Raw genomic sequence first — 17,887 nt, forward strand, 5'->3', positions numbered from 1 at the left:
CTCCCCCTGCAAGCCGTGTTCATACAAAATGCATTTCCCAACGTATCCCTCTGGCCTGTCGGAGCCCCTTCTGCTCACTGCTCTGTTTATACATGATAGACAACTAATTAACATCCAAACCTCTTGAAAGGTCTTTTCAGAGGTAATGTTCTGACAGATTATGTCAGCAAGGAGCACTGATTTGTCTAAGCATGGATCACATTGTTTCAGATTGAATGAGGTGAATATTAAACTGCTTTAAATGTACTCTTCATAAAGTACTAATTACACACTCCCAAGGGAGAACAGCCAAGGAATACTAAACAGTAGAGAAGTCAACAGAAGGTTCTTTTTATAGTATGTTGCTGGGCTCTGTGTTTTTCTGTCTCCTTTCTCGCTCTCTCTCTTGCTCTCTCTCTCTCTCTCTTTTTTTTACAGTAAAATCACAGCACGCTAAAGAATACACATTTATAGCACAATGCTTCTCATCTAATTATATGGCAATCATTAGTTTTAAGCTGGATGCATTATATTTTCTTTGATATATTATGCCTGAGGCATAACTCTGCATTTATTGCTGCTACTGGCAGATTCTAGTCCCCCAACCCCCTTTCCAAACCCCAACTCCTCTCTAGTCCCCACCCTTTAACAAATTATTTAACTCCTACTGCTAGTTTGCTTATTGTCTCAAAAAAAAAAAGGCAAATTAAATAGGCAAAAATGGAAGAAACAACACACCCTTCATTACATTAATTTAAAGGAAAAAAAATCTCATGTGTTCTTGGGAGCTGTGCAATTTTTTATTAGGCAGGTGATGCCCTGAATATACAACTTCTGCTCCCCACACCGGTGAAATTCCTTTGTGACAAATTCTACTGGATCCCACTGAATTCCCACTTGGCTGAGCTTCATTGTCCCTCAGGGAAAGAGATATTTATATGTATATAAATATACATCTATAAAAGCAACACAGGGGTGGAAAACCATGTGGCAGGGATCATTCCAGCAAAAATGCAGTGTGGCCCTTCAAAATGCCTATCTACAGATGTAGCCAGAATTCTGCTCCATCAGTTTTTCTGGGTATTTCTGACATCAGTCCTTGTCCATGGTTGGGAAAAAGCAAGATCAATTTTGAGATGGCCTAGATTGTCAGATTCTCAGTCCTGAAGGAAGGAAAAGGCCAAGTTCCATGGGGATGGATGGCCTGATATTGACCCAACTGATTTTTTCTTGGTCAGGCTTCCAGTGATCACGCCTTTAAAGAGAAAAGGGACTGCAGGGTCCCAGAGAGGCAGAGTTCCTTCTGTGTAAGTAGCAGGGTGGGGACCATCTCTACTGTGATCTTCCTTTTCCTCCCCCACACCAAATCAACGAATGGTGGGATCTTGGGGTAGAAGGGATTAGAGATTTCCTAACTTCTTTGTTTAATAACAGAGGAAGCTCTGCCATGGGGCTTTGTAATTTACCTGGTATTATAGAGCAGCCTGCAACTCAGGCTAGACCTTGGGGTCCTGACTCCCAGGTCAGCATCTTTTCCCTCTTCAAACAGACTAACTCCAAGCAACTCATCCTTCCCAAGAATGACCAAGGGCAAAAGTATTAAATGACCAAGTGCTATGGACTGAATGTTTATGTCCCTCTCGAATTCAGATGTTGAAACCGTATCCCCAGTGTCATGGTATTTGGAGGGGGGGCCTTTGGGAGGTGATTAGGTCATGAGGGTAGAGTCCTCATGATAGGATTAGTGCCCTGTATTTTTTTTTTTAAATTTTTAATGTTTTATTTATTTCTGAGAGAGAGCAAGAGAGACAGTGTGAGCAGGGGAGGGTCAGAGAGAGAGGGAGGCACAGAATCCGAAACAGGCTCCAGGCTCTGAGCTGACGGTCAGCACAGAGCCCGATGCGGGGCTCAAACCCACAAACCGTGAGATCATGACCTGAGCCGAAGTCGGACGCCCAACCGACTGAGCCACCCAGGCGCCCCGGATTAGTGCCCTTTTAAGAAGTGACAAGCCAGAGCCTCTGCTCTCTTGGTCCTGTGAAGACACCAGGAGAAGATAGCTGTCACCAGACGCTGGATCTGCCGACACCTTGATCTTGGACTTCCCAGCCTCCAGGACTCTAAGAAATACATGTTTGTGTCTTTTAAGCCACTCAGTCTGTGGCAGTTGTTATAGCAGCCCGAACAGACTGAGACACAGCATTACCCTCTTGAGAGCTCAAAGTCCAGAGAGTCATCTAGTCTACCCCCTCTGGTTGCCGCTTGAATGTCCCCACCAAGACTTGTTCGTTCTTGGCTCTGGCTCCTCCAGGGATGAATGGGTAGGTGACCCCCTTCCACAGTGGTTGGATCATCACTGTGCAGCCCTCATGGTTAGAAGCAAGTGTTTAAGAGCAGTGCACACTGGAGCAGGAGTGCCTGGGTTCAATTCCCATGCTGCCATGTCCCAGCTATGTGACCGTAGATGAGCGATTTAACATTTCTTTGCTTCCATTTCCTCCTCATCCGTAAAATGAGAACGAGTGCCCATCTTACAGGGTTTTGTGAGGAGACCAAGCAGTGCTCAGTCAACTAAGGTAACTAAGGTTAACCTATGAAGCCTAACCTCTAAGCATAACCTACTAAGTTAGCTATTATTGTCCTTAGGAAGTTCATCTATTTCCTAGGAATAACTGCCATGCTTGTAGCTCCCCCCTGGGGCCCCAGAAGAGAAGATTAGTTTTTCTCAGGGCACCTGAGTGGCTCAGTCAGTTAAGTGTCTGACCCTTGACTTCGGCTCAGGTCATGATCTCACAGTTTGTGGGATCGAGCCCCGTGTTGGTCTCTGCACTGACAGCGTGAAGCCTGCTTGGAATTCTCTTTCTCTCAAAATAAATACACTTAAAAAAACAAACAAACCCAACACGACTCTTTCCTCCTACACCATTCATTCGTTACTCAGCTTTCACTGTCCCTGATGCCAGGTGAGGGGAGAAGCGCGGGAAAGACCTGCCCCCTGGTCTCACAGAGTTTACACTCCAGAAGAACGAACAGTTTGTCTTCAGAGCTTCTCTTCCCTGGGGGAGAGACTCATCAGTTTCTTTGCATGTTCCTCACTTGACTTTTTTCCAGCCCATTTTCCTTATGTGAAATCATTCAAAGAAATATACCAGGGATGAATTACAAATGGCAGCAAAGCAGAGCTTCAGTTCAGGGCACGCCTTGTGTCCACTACCCAAATACACCCCTGTGGTGCTTATTACTTGAAACCACTTCCACTGGGTGGAGGGGGCCCAGGTATGAAATCTTTTTTAAGCTCCCCATTCCTGAATCCAATCCATGTGTGTGCATTCATGCACATCTGTGTGTGTGTATATGTGTGCATGTGCACCCCACCCCCCCCAAACCAGCTGCACACCCAAAGCCTCTCCACCTGGGTAAGTTGAGAAGGCCGCCTTTGTATCTGTCCACTTCTCTGGAACACACTTTTTCGTCTAGTCCCGACTCCACATTATACAGTGGCCTCTCCTCGAGTCCAGGTCATTCTCTGCTGAGATATGCTAAGGTGCTAGCTGATGATATGTGAATCTTCCAGAACGCACTAAATTAGTTTCCAGGCCTACTGCCCCTCCATATGTCCATCCCTCCCATCACTGATGCTGCCAAAGTTAGCACAATAGAAAATGACTTTGACATTGTCACTCTCTTATTGAAACCTATCTCATAAGATTCCCCATCTTGGGATCCTGTACAAGACCCCTGGTGTGTATGCGTGTGCATATGTGACTATCTCATCAGTGCTCCATGCCAGGTACTGTTGTTGTAAGTGCTTTCTAGATATTAGCTCCAAGCCCAGGGTGGGCTCTCTCCACAGGCTGAGGCAATCATGGGCTTTGCACACTCATTTTCTAGACCTGGAATACAACACTGTGTAGTATCCATTTTATTATCTCACAGCCTAATACAGTGCCTGGTACAGAATGGGTTTGGTGAATTGTACAACCGTGACCCTCAACATGTAAGACCCCAGGGAGTAAACATATAATGGTGGAATTATAGTGGTATGGGGCCTATGTTTGAGGAGGAGCTCTTGCCTCACACCAACATATATAGGCAGCTAGTTCCTTGGCCTAACTAAAACCCTCTTCCTCCTAAGCCTATGCCACCTTCTCCAGAGTGGCCTTCTTCACGCTCATGCTGGATCTCTGCCCAGTCCTGTTGCAGTGAGGCCATCTGGTGATGAGGACGTGCTCTTCAGGGTCATGTAGACATGGTCATACACCTCTCAGTGACTGACAGGTCACAGAACCCAGTAATACAGCACGTGTTACTGGCACAGGTGACATCCAGTACAGATACAACCTCTGCCCTCACAGAGCTTGCAGCCTCAGGGCTATTTCCCGAACTCTAGGAGCACTGGCTTTCTCATTTACAAAAGGGGCCTTGGAATACCCATTCTACTGGGTTGCTGCAGAGACTGGAATGGTGCATTTAGGGTGGATAGAATGGAGTCAACACTCTATGAAGTTTCCAAACAGGCATTCCTCTGCACCCCAAAGGTGCATGGAGGAACTGACCCCCTTAGGGACAGAAACGCCTGTGAATACACCTGTAGTGATGTGACCTGGTGCACCTGGCCTTGGTGGTCACCAAGAGCAGAGGAGGTGCCGGTACTGATGGTGGGCAGACGGCCCTGATGGTGCACGTGCCACTGGCTCTGGGGTGGCAGCGCCTGGAGGAATGTGGACTTTGTTTTTCTCTAGCACCTTGATGTATGGCCAGGGTATCACCTTGCTCCTTCGCACAGAGTCTTGCCCTTCTCCTTTCTGTGTCCTTCTCCCTCCTTGCTCACAAATGCCCCATACTTCTGGCCCACCGAGCTGGTTATCAACAGGGGCTCCAGAGGGGATAAAACTGGGTCTCAATTAATTGCTTCTGCAACCTAATAGTTGTGTGGCCTTAGGCAAGTTCTTTCATCTCTGCATGCCTCAGTTTTCCTCATTTGCAAAATGGGGAGAATAATACCATCCTCATGACCTCACTGTGGCGATGAAGTGCAGGAAAACTACCACATGATGCAAGGCATGCAGTCAGCCCTCGGCACACGTGAGATTCCAGCTCCCTGCAAGTCACACTAAGGTCTTGTGGGTTTAATGGATTCTCTCCCCTCAGGAGTTCTTGCATTTGAAATTTTTAAAAAATGTTTTATTTATTTCTGAGAGAGAGAGAGAGATGCAGCATGAGCAGGGGAGGGTCAGAGAGAGAGGGAAACACAGACTCCAAAGCAGGCTCCAGGCTCTGAGCTGTCAGCATAGAGCCCGAAGTGGGGCTCGAACCCACGAACCATGAGATCATGACCTGAGTGGAAGTCGGATGCTTAAGCGACTGAGCCACCCAGGCACTCCAGGGGTCCTTGCATTTCAAAAGAGGACACTGGGGCTGCTTGATAAAGCACAATGAATTGACTGGGGTGAAAACTTCTGGGGAAGCAGTGGGGTAGAGGAAAGAGATATTTTGGGGGCAGGAAATGGTCTTCCTTTACTTCTGAATTCACACCACTTAGACTAGCAGTTCTCAGCCTAAAAGCTGTGACACGCTGGTGTGGTACCGGCAGTTGTGAGATGTATCACAAACAAATATGTTACTAATAATAAAGTGTGGCAGTTTTCGAATAATCCCCCCAGCTTGTTTTGTGAAGTAGAGGGAATTCAAGGTTATCCCCATAACACCGTCATACCCACTCACATTGCTATGTGATTTCTTGAGTGGGATAGAAAACAGTGCATTCTGGAATTGAGGACGACCTGGGCGTGCCTGGCCATGGGTGTCCCCAGTCACGCATGGCCTGGTGGACATAAGAGCAGCCAGCCACTGACTTAGGAGAAGAACCGAAACGTGAAAGGCTTTGAGACATTTAGAAACACTGGGTACACCGCATAGCAAAAGAAAAGAACGAGCCACTGTCTTCTGCACTAATGCAGCTGCCTCTCACGATGGAGTATCATGCAACCAGCCGGACACGAAGAATTGCGCCCACTCTATGGTTCCATTTACATGAAGCCCACAACTGGTTTAATTGATGGGGGTATAGCACTCAGAAAAATGTCAGCTTAGGGGTGGGGTATTGACTGGGAAGAGGCTTGTGGGAGCCTTCTGGGGTATTGGAAATATTCCACGTCTTGATCTTGGTAGTGGTTACGTGGTTGTTATGGATTGAATGTTTGTGTGCCCCAAATTGCGTATGTTGAAACCCTACTCCCCAGTGTATTAGGAGATGGGGCCTTGGGAGGTAATTATCATTAGATGAGGTCACGAAGGTGGGGCCCCCATGAATGGGATTCGTGCCCTTATGGGAGGCACAAAAGAGCTTCCTTCCCCTCCTCCTAGCTCTCCTCCGTGTGAACACACTTAGAGAATTTGGTTGTTCACAACCCCGAAGGCCCTCACCAGAACCTGGCCATGCTGCAGCCTGATATCGGACCCCTAGCCTCCAGAACGGTGATAAATAAACATGTGTTGTTTACAAGACACCCAGTCTTAGCGTTCTGTTCTAGCAGCCCAGGTGGACTGAGACAATGGGTAAAAAACCACTGAAGTTTTCCACTTACGATCTGGGTACTTGATGTATATAATTATAACTTAATTAAAAATTTTTTGTGAGAAGCACCTTGGAATCTCAGGCATACACCTGTCAGGGTTTTCCCAACAGCACCTGCTGGAAGTGTCCCAAATGGTCTAGGGCCCTGAGTGAGGACAGTTGGTGTAGGAGCCTTGGGAGCACTGGGGTCACATCAGGTCATTTCTGGTGGGCAGTGACTGGCCACGAGCTCTTCTTAGTGGCTCTGTGCCCCTCAGAGCTATTTCCTGGCTGATGTCTTTTTGGGGCTGACATCTCAGCCTCAGTGCCCAGTGCATGCAGAGGCAGGACCCTCACCAGATAATCTCGTCTGTCCTGGCAATGCAGCTCAGCGCAGAGAGAGAGCACCCACACTACTGCCCAGGGTTGTAAGGAGCTCCTCGCCTGGGCTTCGGCGTGAGCTCCCCCAGAGCAGCCTCAGTGAGAGGAGCTGGGCACTCCACCCCCATCTGTGGCCCCACGATGCTGAGGTGACTCTCCCGGCCACCCATGTGGAGCTCATTTTGTTTGCTTTGTGTGTTACTTTTCACCCACCCCTTCGGTTGCCAAGGAAACAGTGACGCAGCCTCGGGTGGGGCCTCAGGCTCAGTCAGTGCAGAGTCTTTTAAGGCAATGGTGGTTCAGTGTGTCAGCCAGTGCTGGAGGGCTGGTGGGCTAGCACAGGGGGGCAGGGGATAGGACTTCACGGGGAGGGGAGAGGGGGACCCCAAATGGAAGAGCTGGTGAGTTTGCTGCTAGCCCACTGGATGATGCTAGTCAGGATGCAACTTTTTACTTAGAGCCTTTAGGAGACCCACCCTAGGCCATGTCACCAGCAGATACAAGGCAGATGGTTCCGGAGGTCAGAGGGAACAGCCTTTCCCCACGCTGGGTGTTTGCGTGACTTGGAACAGCTGATCTCTGAGGCTCCAGCAGGTCCAGAGCCTCTGCAGACCAGTCAGGTCAGCCACAGGCAGAAAAGGTTTCTGGGCACGGACAGCGCGTTTGTGGACAGCTGGCTGGGAACTATGGTTCAGGCAGACCCTTCCCGTTGTGAGAAATGGCTTCTGTTCCTCCAGAGAGGACTTCCCTCGCTTTCCATCCCTATATCACTATCATCAATGACACTGGGACCCTTGAGACTTCCCAGCTGGCATGTTCTGTCTTCTGCAGCCTCAGGCCCAACAGCCTCCATTCCCAGCCAGGCTCTCTGTCATGCACTAAGCCTGTCCTGGACTCTCTCAGGCCCGTGTTCCTCACACAACCAAATGGCCCCATTCCAAGGCAGGGAAGGCTGGCTGGTCCACAGGGCAGGCTACCCCAGGGTCCTATCTGGGGACCTCGCTTTCAAATACCCTGCCTCGACAGGCAGGTCTGCCACTCTGGCCTGAGCGTCTGGCTAGGTGCTGAGGAGTTCCGTTCCTGACCCCAGGCTTGCAGGGCAAGGAGTATGGCTCCTTGCCTCTGAGCCTCAGTTCTCCTCTCTGCAGTGGCTCTGCCTCTCCTGCTGTATGAACACCTGAAGTGTCTCACTGGCGGCTGGCGAGTCGAAGTCTGAAACCCAGCCGGTCATTTCCTGGCTTTGTAACTCCCCTACCTCGCTTCCTTTCCTCCGCCAGTTTCCCCGCCACCCAATCTCAAAGCCTCGGAGTTATTTCTGATTCATCTTTCTCCTTTATCACCCTTATCTGGCCACTTATCAAATGCTGTCAGTTTTTCCTTCAAAATGTCTCCAGCATATGTCCCTTCCTTTTTTAAAAATAAGTTTCATTGTTTTTTTGGTATAAAAGAGAAATAGGCTCGTTACAGAAAATTTGGAAAATACTGATAACCAAAAAGAAGAACAATGGAATCGCCCAGAACTCCTCCAGCCACAGGTCACTATCATTATTTAGATATACACCCAGGTAGTCCCTTGCCCACACCCACGTACCTACACCCTTTTCTCTCTCTCTCTGTATCTCCCACTCCTGCTGCTGTGCTTGTCTACACTCTCCTCCCCTCGGTGTTTATGACTCCCCTCACCTCCACCTGGCCTCCTTGGCCAGCCTAACCTTCTCAGGCCCTGCCTCTGACATGTCAAATCTAGGGCAGTCACTAGCCCACAGGAAACACAGTCCTTCTGGGTAGAAGCCCACAGCTTGGCAAGCATATGGCGGACGTCTCTGTGTGATTAGAAGGAAGGCTCCCCTTCGGCAGGGTGGAGAGAGCTCCCAGACTGGGAGAGTGGCTTGTGGGCAGCGTGCAGTCAGCCCCTGCCTGCCCCTGCTGCTGGAGTAGTCAGTGACTGCAGGAGGCAGCCCAGGGCCAAAACGCCCTGGGCGCCATGCTGGCCAAAGTAGACCTTATTAAGCTCGGCCCCTCCCTTCCCCTGCACGGCACTGAGTCTCCAGAGCTGGCAGACAGGTCTCTTCCCTGCCTGCATCTCCAACACGGTTATGTTCCACTCCTCCTCGGGTCTTGGCAGAAGCCACACCCTCTCTATATCCTCTGCGCCCTCCTCCCCTTCCAGGCACTCCTGCTGCTGCTCATCCTCGCAGGCCTGGCCCAGGGGTCACACCTCTCAGGCTCGCAGGGTCCAGGCAGGTCCCCTGTGTGTGGGAAGGGGTGGGGTCTGTGAGAACGGGTCACGGCCTGGGTTGTCAGATCTTCACGCAGATTATTAAAGGCAATTCCCCGATTTTTCCATGGCAGTACTACTTCAGCAGGTTAAGAAGCCTTGCCCAGGTAGTACAACGTTGTCCAGCCCTGCCACGGTCCACCTCTGCTCTGAGGCATCTGCGTCTCTGCCCGCCTCTCCTTGGTTAGCCTTGCTCCTCCCACAGGACTACGAGACACCTGTTGGCAGCTTAGGCTACGGTTTTGTGGAAAGTGCACTTACTCATCCACTCAACAAGCATTCAGCCAGTGCCCGCATAGGTTTTGTAGTAAAAAGCCTGGGTTTCAGTTCTGATTCTACCACTTTCTTGAGCAAATCACGTAAATTCTCTAAGCCTCATTTTTCCACCTGTAAAATGGGGAATGCAGTAATTCTGAAACCCACTCGATTGTGGGCTCAAAAAGCATTGAAATCATATGTGAAGGCATTTTGTAAACTGTGAAGCTCCATGAAAGGCCATGATTATCCCACTTCTGTTGTTCGGGGTGTACTGGTCATAGATTTCTAAATGGCATGAGCAGGTTCTCCGTATGTAGTCAGTACGTATCAGGCATTTGATAAATCTGTGTGGGTTAGTTAATGAAATGTATTTATAGTACCATATTTACTTCTTTCTTTTTCTTTTTTAAAGCTTATTTACTTATTCTGAGAGAGAGAGAAGAGAAAGAGAGAGAGAGAGAGAGAGAGAGAGAGATTGAGGATCTCAAGTGGGCTCTGTGCTGACAGTGCAGAGCCAGAAACAGGGCTCGATCCCATGAACCATGAGATCATGACCTAAGCTGAAATCAAGAGTCAGATGCTTAACCGACTGAGCCACCCAGGCGCCCCTCTACCTCTTTCAATAGAGGGTTTATATAGATGCCAACAAAGCCATATGCACTGGAACAATGCTATTATAATATTGACAACAATAACGGAGCCCCTGCTCCATGCTTACCACTGGGCTAAGAGATTTCACAATCACTGTCTTCTCTGATCTTCATGATAACTCTATCAGGAAGGTACTATATTACTCCCATTATGTAGAAGAGGAAAATGAGGCCTAGTGAAATTGATTAATGTCTCCTGAGTCATACAGCTGGTGACCGGTATGGATAGGAGAGGAAACTTGGAAATAAAATTGGCTAGTGGGTCAGCCCATGGCTTTGGAGCATTAGCAATAATAACACGTACAAGGTTGTCTAGAAGAGTGCCAGGCAGATGGTAAGCACCCCACAGCTCATACCTATCATTAGTGGGGTCTAGTTCCGTTATGCAAATTATTTTATTTGACTCAGTCCTTACAACAACGCTGTGAAGTATCATTCTGTCCATTTTACAGATGGGGAAACTGACATTTCAGAGAGGTTCAGAGCCTCCACCCAGACCACACAGCTGGAGACGGAGAAGCTGGCCTGGGACCCAGAGCCCACTGCCCCCTTTACCCTGAGGTCGGTTGTTTGGGGCTCAAAAACCTTTCCCCCAGAAAACAGGAAACAGTCTGCTTTCCGTAACATTGCTGGTGGTACTTCTGTGAGCCTGTTGGCTGGACGGTCCTTGATAAGGCCTTCAAAGTGGCCTCCACCAGAGCCCACCTGTCTCTCAGAAATAACCTGTACAGTCAGGATGGTGAAGCTGGGATCCAGAGCTAATGTGGGCCCTGCCTCTAAACTTCAGCGAACAAAGACTTATAGAACCTATCTTGGCCTTCCCTACCCCCCACCCATTTTTTTTTCCAAAGAAAAATGAAAGAATCTGGTAATTACTTCTATCTACCACCCAACTGTACTAATTACCAACCTATTTCTTCACAGTGTGACAGACACCAGCTCTGGAAAACACATAGAGATAAATTAGCACTAATTGGTTTTCCTCTGGCTGTTTGAATTAGTATTTAAAGCTCCAATTACAAAGCAGAATAATTGCTATTAATGTCCTATCGCAGTACAAAAGGCAGTTCTCTCGAGAACCAGCCCAGGTGTATTATTACTTTGATTACAGCATATTTAACCTGGCTCGTTAAGAGAGAGACACGGGGGACAGTTTCAAAATGGCGGACAGACCACTTCCTGCAGGGTGGAAAGCTTGAAGACAAAACTGTGACTTGAGGGAACAAAGAGGCGGGAACAGAAACAGGGATAGAAGAGAGGCAGGAAAGGCTGGGCCCGGAAGCCTGTGGGGTTTCTCAGCAGGGCTCCTGGAGTCCTGCTTCCCTCACTGTCTCCCTGGGGACCTTCCTGGTCAAGCCTACCCTACTCCCTCCAGAACCAGCCCCTTTTCATGTGCAAGGCCAGCAATGTCCTCTGCAGGCCTTCCTGGCCCCTGTGTGGATGCCTGGAGAATGAGGCTGCCAACAGAAGGAGCTGTGGATGTCCCCATGTTGTCATCAGACTTTTACTAGAGAGTGAGTGGGAGCCCTGCCCTCCAAGCACGTCTTCTCCCCATGTCAAATCTCAGGTGTGGGGTGGGTTGTGCTGGCAGCCCTCACTGAGGAGCACCTTGTGTTACACCCTCTGTCCCCTGCACCCTTCCTGGCACTGTTCTCATTCTTGTTCCTCCAGGGGCCCTTGACTGTTCTGGCCAGAGAACTGTGGGTGAGCTGGGGAGAAGGTGAGCTTAGAGGGCACCCAACAAGTCTCTGTGCGAAGGGCGCCGAGTCCTGGCTCTCCAGTTCACAGGCTAGATAGCAAGTCCTGATCCAAGGGCTTCAAGTCTCTTCGATCTTACAATGGGCACAAAACCCCCCTCTTTCTGGCTTCACAGAGCTCTGAGGATCAGGCGAGCAGCACATGAACATGCTTTGCAAACCGGAGTGGGGCGCCCAAGACAGGGGTTCTGCACGTGGGGCAGCGATGGGTTGTGGAAGGCAGCACTCAAGGAGCCAGGAGAGCCTTTAGCTGCTCCCTTCTTTGCTCCCTTTTTTCCTTTCAGTAGCTTCCCTTCCTCCTGTCTCCTTCTCTACCTCCACTCCTCTCCTCTAGGCCCCACATGTAGATCCCCATTCACACTAGGGTGTGAAGAACTCAATGAGTTACCCTTTCCTAGAGCAGCTGCGTTTAAAAAGGGAGGACTATGTTTAACCCAAAGAAATGAGTCACTAATGGTGAACTTTCAGGCAAACCGAGATGATATTTTGTGGGGGAGAACGAGGACGTCACAGTGCTCCTCAGAGCCCCATAGGCAGCTGTCTGCTCACTGACACACAGGTTTGGAGTGGCCCTGTGCCAGGCTCAATGTGACGGGAAGCATTTCGCCAGAGAGGAAAGAGGCAAGAGAATAATCACCGATGGGGGTCCAAGGTCCCGAAAACCCAGCCGAGGCTGCTGCTCATGAATGCCGAGGTCACACCATGAGGAGCGGGTGTGGTGGGCGGGTTCCTATCCAGAACTGGAGATGCTAGCAGGGAGCTTCTCTGGCCCATCTGTCCCCACGAGGATGGCCAACTGTGGTTCCTGGGCAGAGCTCGAGTTGGGTGTCCCCAAGGCTGTCCTAAGGAGTGCAGCCTCAGGCCTGCCACTGCCTTTAACTTCCGTTGCCCCAGCTCCTTCGCCCAGAGCTCTTTCTCCTTTGCCATATGGGAAATAAACCCAGCTGACTTTCCCCAGTAAGGACTCCTTGATGTGTCTAACCCCTTCTCGGTCCCCTGCCCGTCTGTGGCCCCAGTCGCTCACCCTCACCTGCTCTCCCTCTGGCCTGGCAGCCTCTGTGTCCCACCCCACTTCCCTGTATGGGGAGAGATTCCACAGGGTCAGGGGCAGAGCAGCGTCCTTGGAATCGGGAACCAGGTCTGGCCCAGCACTACCAGAAGTTAGCTGCGTGATAGGATTTCCTGCCTGTACCATGCGAGGGGGCTCCCAGGTCTCTTCTAGGGTAATGTTCTAAGACTTTATGGCTCCCCTCACCTTCCTTCTCCCTATCAACTGATCTGATATCCAAGCAGCTGGTGCCTGTCAGTATCCTTCAAGGACTGTGGAGCGCCAAGGCCAGGGGCTTCCGGAGGTGGGCCACGAGAAGGCAGTCAGGGTCCATGTGCCAGGGAGAAGTCTCTGGGTGGTCTCTGCGGGGTGGGCCCAGCTGTTGCAGCCCAGGAAAGGAGCGTCACTGCCAACGAATCCCTCCTTTACAACCATGCTGGGAGGGACGTGCAAGGGCCCGTGGGTGGGTGTTCACGTATGGGGGGGGGGATTTCTTTTTAAGAGACAAGGTGGGTGGAATGGGGGAAGCCAGCTGGCTGTGGGCTCTATTTCTACTGACAAGGCTTTACCCTGTAGGTGTGAGGAATTCCAATTAAATATGCAGCCTATTTGTCTGTGTGTGGGAGAGGGTTTGCTGGGAAGGAGGGGAACGGAGGCAGCGTCTCTGCGGCATACCAGCAAACCAGAAATTAGCTCCGTTCATCACAGGCACACGGGGCTTCCCTCAGCCCTCCTGTGCACTCACAGGAGTCGCGAGGAGACAGACAGAGGAAGTGAGAGAGAGGTTGGGGAGGCGGGTTCTCCAGACTTGAAGGGCTTCCGGAATCTCTGAGTGGGCAGGAAGGATTGCCCGACTCCTTGGCTCTTGGGGGGGTTTCCCGTTCTGGAGGCGCTGGCAAGGAGCTTCTCTGGCCCATCTGTCCCTACCAGGGCTGGCCAGGGTCGTCTGGGCTCACCTTTGAAACAACAGGGGTCCGTACGCACATACAGGGGCATCTCCAAGTGGGGGAGGTAGGTGGGTCTGTGGCCAAGGCTGCCCAGGGCAGATGCCATAACCTCTTCAGGGCCCCAGGGCCACCTGGACCCTCCCCTTCTTCACCCTTAGGCCAGATCAGCACTTAGAAAGCCTCAGTTTGAGGCAGCAGTTTCTCTAAAGAACAGGATCCTGAAATGCTGATGCCAGGGCTCATATGGTGGGTGGAAGAAACCCACCAAAGAGTTTTGGGGATACCTGGGCCTCCAGAAGCCATTGCAAACCTTTTGCCATCCCTTCATCCCTCTGTTTCTCATAGATGGGATTTGGTAGAACACAAGAACATTCTCCAAGGTACAAAGAACAATCTGCATGGAAGCTGGCTGATACAGTCTTTCAAGTAGCAACGCCGTGTGGTTTGGGGGACTTTCTGTGGGCGCCTAGCACATGAGGCCCTGTGAACATCAGCTAGGTTGGCTACAGGGTCTTCTGGCCTTTCTGGTGGGCCAGTGGCCAAGCTCTTAGCCTTCAGACCACTGACCTTTCATCTAGGTGGCAGCTCCACCCTCTTCTGTCCCCTTCCCCCCGCTCCCCCTGGGCCAGTGCTCTTTGTGTTTTCACTTGTCTTTTCTTGGTGCTACTCCTCTCCCTACTGCAAACACCGGCTCCTCCCTGGCCCTGATCCTCCCACCTACTTCCCCACTGGTTAAAGCACAATCGCTTGGCGGTGGCAGCATAATAAGCTTAGTAACAGTTATGAACAGGAGAGGAGAAGGGTTGGCAGGGCATTTTTCTCATTCGGACAGCCAAGGTGGTGGCTAAGCAGCTCTAGCCAGCGAACTTCTCCTCGGAGCACCTGAATCTCGGGGCTGGGAGGTGACTCGCAGGTGGCCTCAGGTCACCAGGCAGGGCTCTCTGAAGCGGCATGCAGCCACTGCTCCGGTGGGTGGAGGAAACAGGGATGGCTTGTGATGGGTTGTGGGAAGGGCGTGCTTGGGTGGAGACGGGGAAGGGTGCTGATAGAGCTGGGCAGGGCATAGCAGCGGCTCAGGTCTGGAGGGGAGGGGCTGCACAGAGGGCAATCACGCAGACAAGCATCACGGGCCAGAGAAAACACGAGAAAGGCTAGGAAAGAGGTTCAGCAGGGCAGATGGGCCCCCTTCCTCTTGCTCTCTAATTTTCTTCATTCCTTCCACGTCCTGTCTGGCCCACCTCTCCTTTCTCCACACCCTCCCCACCTCCTCTTCCCACCCCAATCCCATCTTGTTTACCAAGGGAAAAAGGGTGTGGCCACTCCAGAAGAACTGGAGGGGACAAGACTTGCTGCCCTAGGCTGAAGAAGCTCTTTCAGAATGCCATGTCTGCCATCAGAATGATGAGGGTTGTACAGGAAGAAAGGTGCGCTCCCCACTGGCTGCTGCATCCCCTTCCCCTCCCACCACAGAGACTGGAACAGAGGCAGAGTGGCTTAGAGGAAAGGGCTAGAAGGAAGGAGGTAGGAAGGTGAGGGGTCCAGGGAGGAGGAAAAGAGGAGAGCCAGTGGGGCGAGAGGGGTATATGTGCGTTGGGAATGTGGCATATGTAAGTGTTTTTTTAAAATAACATTTTAAAATAGGTATAGGGCAAGGAGAGTGAAGACCAAGGTGTGTAGCAAACATTGCCTAAAGGGCGCTTTTCAGTGACCATGGGATAAGCACATCTTTTGATGCTGGATGGAACCTTGGAAGCACTGGAGGTGAGAGTCACACAGAGTCACGCAGCCAGTTGGTGGCAGAGCTGGGACAGAAGAGTGCAGTATGGCTTTGGCAGTAGCCAGCACCTTCACCTGATATCTGAGTCTTCTCCCTGCTCGGCCCAAAAGGCCAACTGGGATTGGTGGAGAGATAGCACCGGGTTATATTAGGGGACGGGCAAGTGTGGCCAGAGGCTTGGCTGAGGGTGGCTGTCTTCGGTGGGCACCAGGGACACTGTGCAGACCATGAGGCAGAAAGGCAGTGCCATAACGCCTTCTTAGCACCACACTTCCCTCAGTCGAGCACCTGTGATGTGTGATGTCAGGTGCTGTGTGGATGCCCTCCAGGAACTCACAGACTAGAGAAAACACCTCTTGGTAGGAAAAAGTTCCTCTTTATATTTTTTTGCTCCCTGAGTCATAGGTTAGGCAGGCCCTTTGGGAATAAGTTTGGGCCTTGGACCTAGAATAGTGCGTAGAATCAATCACTAAAGTGTTTCCCTGAACCCAACCCCAAGAGGGATCTGAGGGAGGTGCAGGGCGTGGCCCTGTCCTCGGGGGAACTCTCTAGCTGCAGGGCCACCCGGCGCAGCTGGAGAGCCACAAGTGCTAAGGACAGCTGTGGTCATGCGTCGTGGACCCTGGGAGGGGAGCACCCTGAGAGACAGGTGGGGTTGCTTTTGGACCGGGGACGATGAGACTATGAGTGGCATCTGTGAGGGTTGCCCGAGCTGGGGCCCAGCTGGGCTTGGCCTGGGATCTAAGAGAGGCAGGAGGAGGAGGCACAGTCCCGGGACCCTCAGGGGACAGGCAGGCCCCCGAAGGAGATGGGCAGGCTTCAGCTGAGACTCAGGTAACAGCCAGGAGAAGGCTGGGGAGCTCACCCTCTGGCTCCCAGCCTGCCTCGCCCGCCCTGCTCCGGTTGTCAGACTCCTCTCCTCACTCACCCAGCACAACACTCCTGTCACCCCCAGAGCTGGGGGCGGTAACTGGGGCATGGGAAGCGTTGTGAATGGCAGAGCTGCTCTCAGTCCCAGCCTTCCTCTTGGGGGGTGGGGTAGGGGGAAGCATCCAACCATGAGGCATTTTCCTGGCGCTAAGGATAACCTCGTGGGAGGGAGAGGGAATCCAATTAGATGGGCAAGGCTGGGGAGGCTGAGGGCATGTGGGAGGTTTCTTTTCACTTTTTGGCTTCCCCAGGCCCTAAAAGAGAAATTACAGGAGCTTCCTCACTGGAGCCCCCAGCTCTGCTTCCCAGGGCCACCGTCACAGCCTGATTTCTCCTGTCACTCACCCCCTTCTCACTCAGGGCTGACGGAGTCCCACCGTGGCGGGCCCTCTGGGTAGTAGCATACCCAGGCAGTAGCCACCACTGTTTCCTTCCTCTGGTTTGTTGCCTCCTGCCTCTGGAATGGGGGGTGCTGCCCCTGCACCCCTGGCGCAGGTGCCCATCTGAACCCAGGCTTTTCTGCTTGTCTTGAGTTTTTCTGGGCTCTGTAGTAAGTGTCCTCACCCAGCTGTGCTCCAGCTCAGCACTGAGAACTGACAAGTGACCTCACTCCCCTGACCCACTAACCCCAGTGACACGGGGGCAGCCATACTAGTGAGGCCGGGTCCTCCTGCCTCTAACATGCCTCTCTCAGTCTTCTTTCAAGGCAGTTGTGGGGGCACATAAAAGCATGTGCATAGGAGGGTGGACATGGAGTAGACATGGACGGTCCCTTGGCCTCCTCCAGCCCTATTCCAGTGTCCCATACATAGTAGGAGTGGCTCCACCCAAGCGACTTCTCCCAGCCTTTCTGTTGTCCCCATTTCCCTCTCTTGTGATCCTGGGAGGGTACAGTGGGTGGAGCCACTCTTTCTACTAAGATGAACAGACCTGAGCAGAGATCTTCCCAACAAGTCTCTTGGGAGAAGGTTCTGGAAGTCCTGTCTTGTTGGGGCTGCTAGGCACTGACACAAGTTCCCAGCCTTTTCTCCTTCTCTGCTTGAGGCCATCTGAAGGGCGCCGTTTTGGGGAAGCCAAGTCCTTGGCCCATCGTTAGTACCCTCCCTCAGTAGGGGCCTGCCACGGGGCTCTGAGTCTTGTCATCTTGTCAGAAGCTGTCCTCGGAGGTGTGAGGAACTCCAATTAAGCATTCAGCCAGTCTGCCTGTGTGGGGGGCCTGGGCTGTGGGGGAGGCAGCCTTGTGCTGGTGCGGTGACTAATCTTCACAATACCAATTATGAGCCTCTGAGGAGGTGGTGGGAAGGTGGGTGGGGGAGGTGGGGGAGG

The 17,887-nt window shown here is 51.6% G+C and overlaps 1 protein-coding gene across 5 annotated transcripts in view; it reads right to left on the bottom strand.

The window, feature by feature from the left end:
* PEBP4 (phosphatidylethanolamine binding protein 4) overlaps positions 1-17,887 on the bottom strand; it is a 216,918-nt gene that overhangs the window by 45,085 nt on the left and 153,946 nt on the right. The window lies entirely within an intron of this gene.

Source organism: Crocuta crocuta, unplaced genomic scaffold (assembly GCF_008692635.1).
Source record: "Crocuta crocuta isolate KB4526 unplaced genomic scaffold, BGI_CrCroc_1.0 scaffold225, whole genome shotgun sequence".
Taxonomy (NCBI): domain Eukaryota; kingdom Metazoa; phylum Chordata; class Mammalia; order Carnivora; family Hyaenidae; genus Crocuta; species Crocuta crocuta.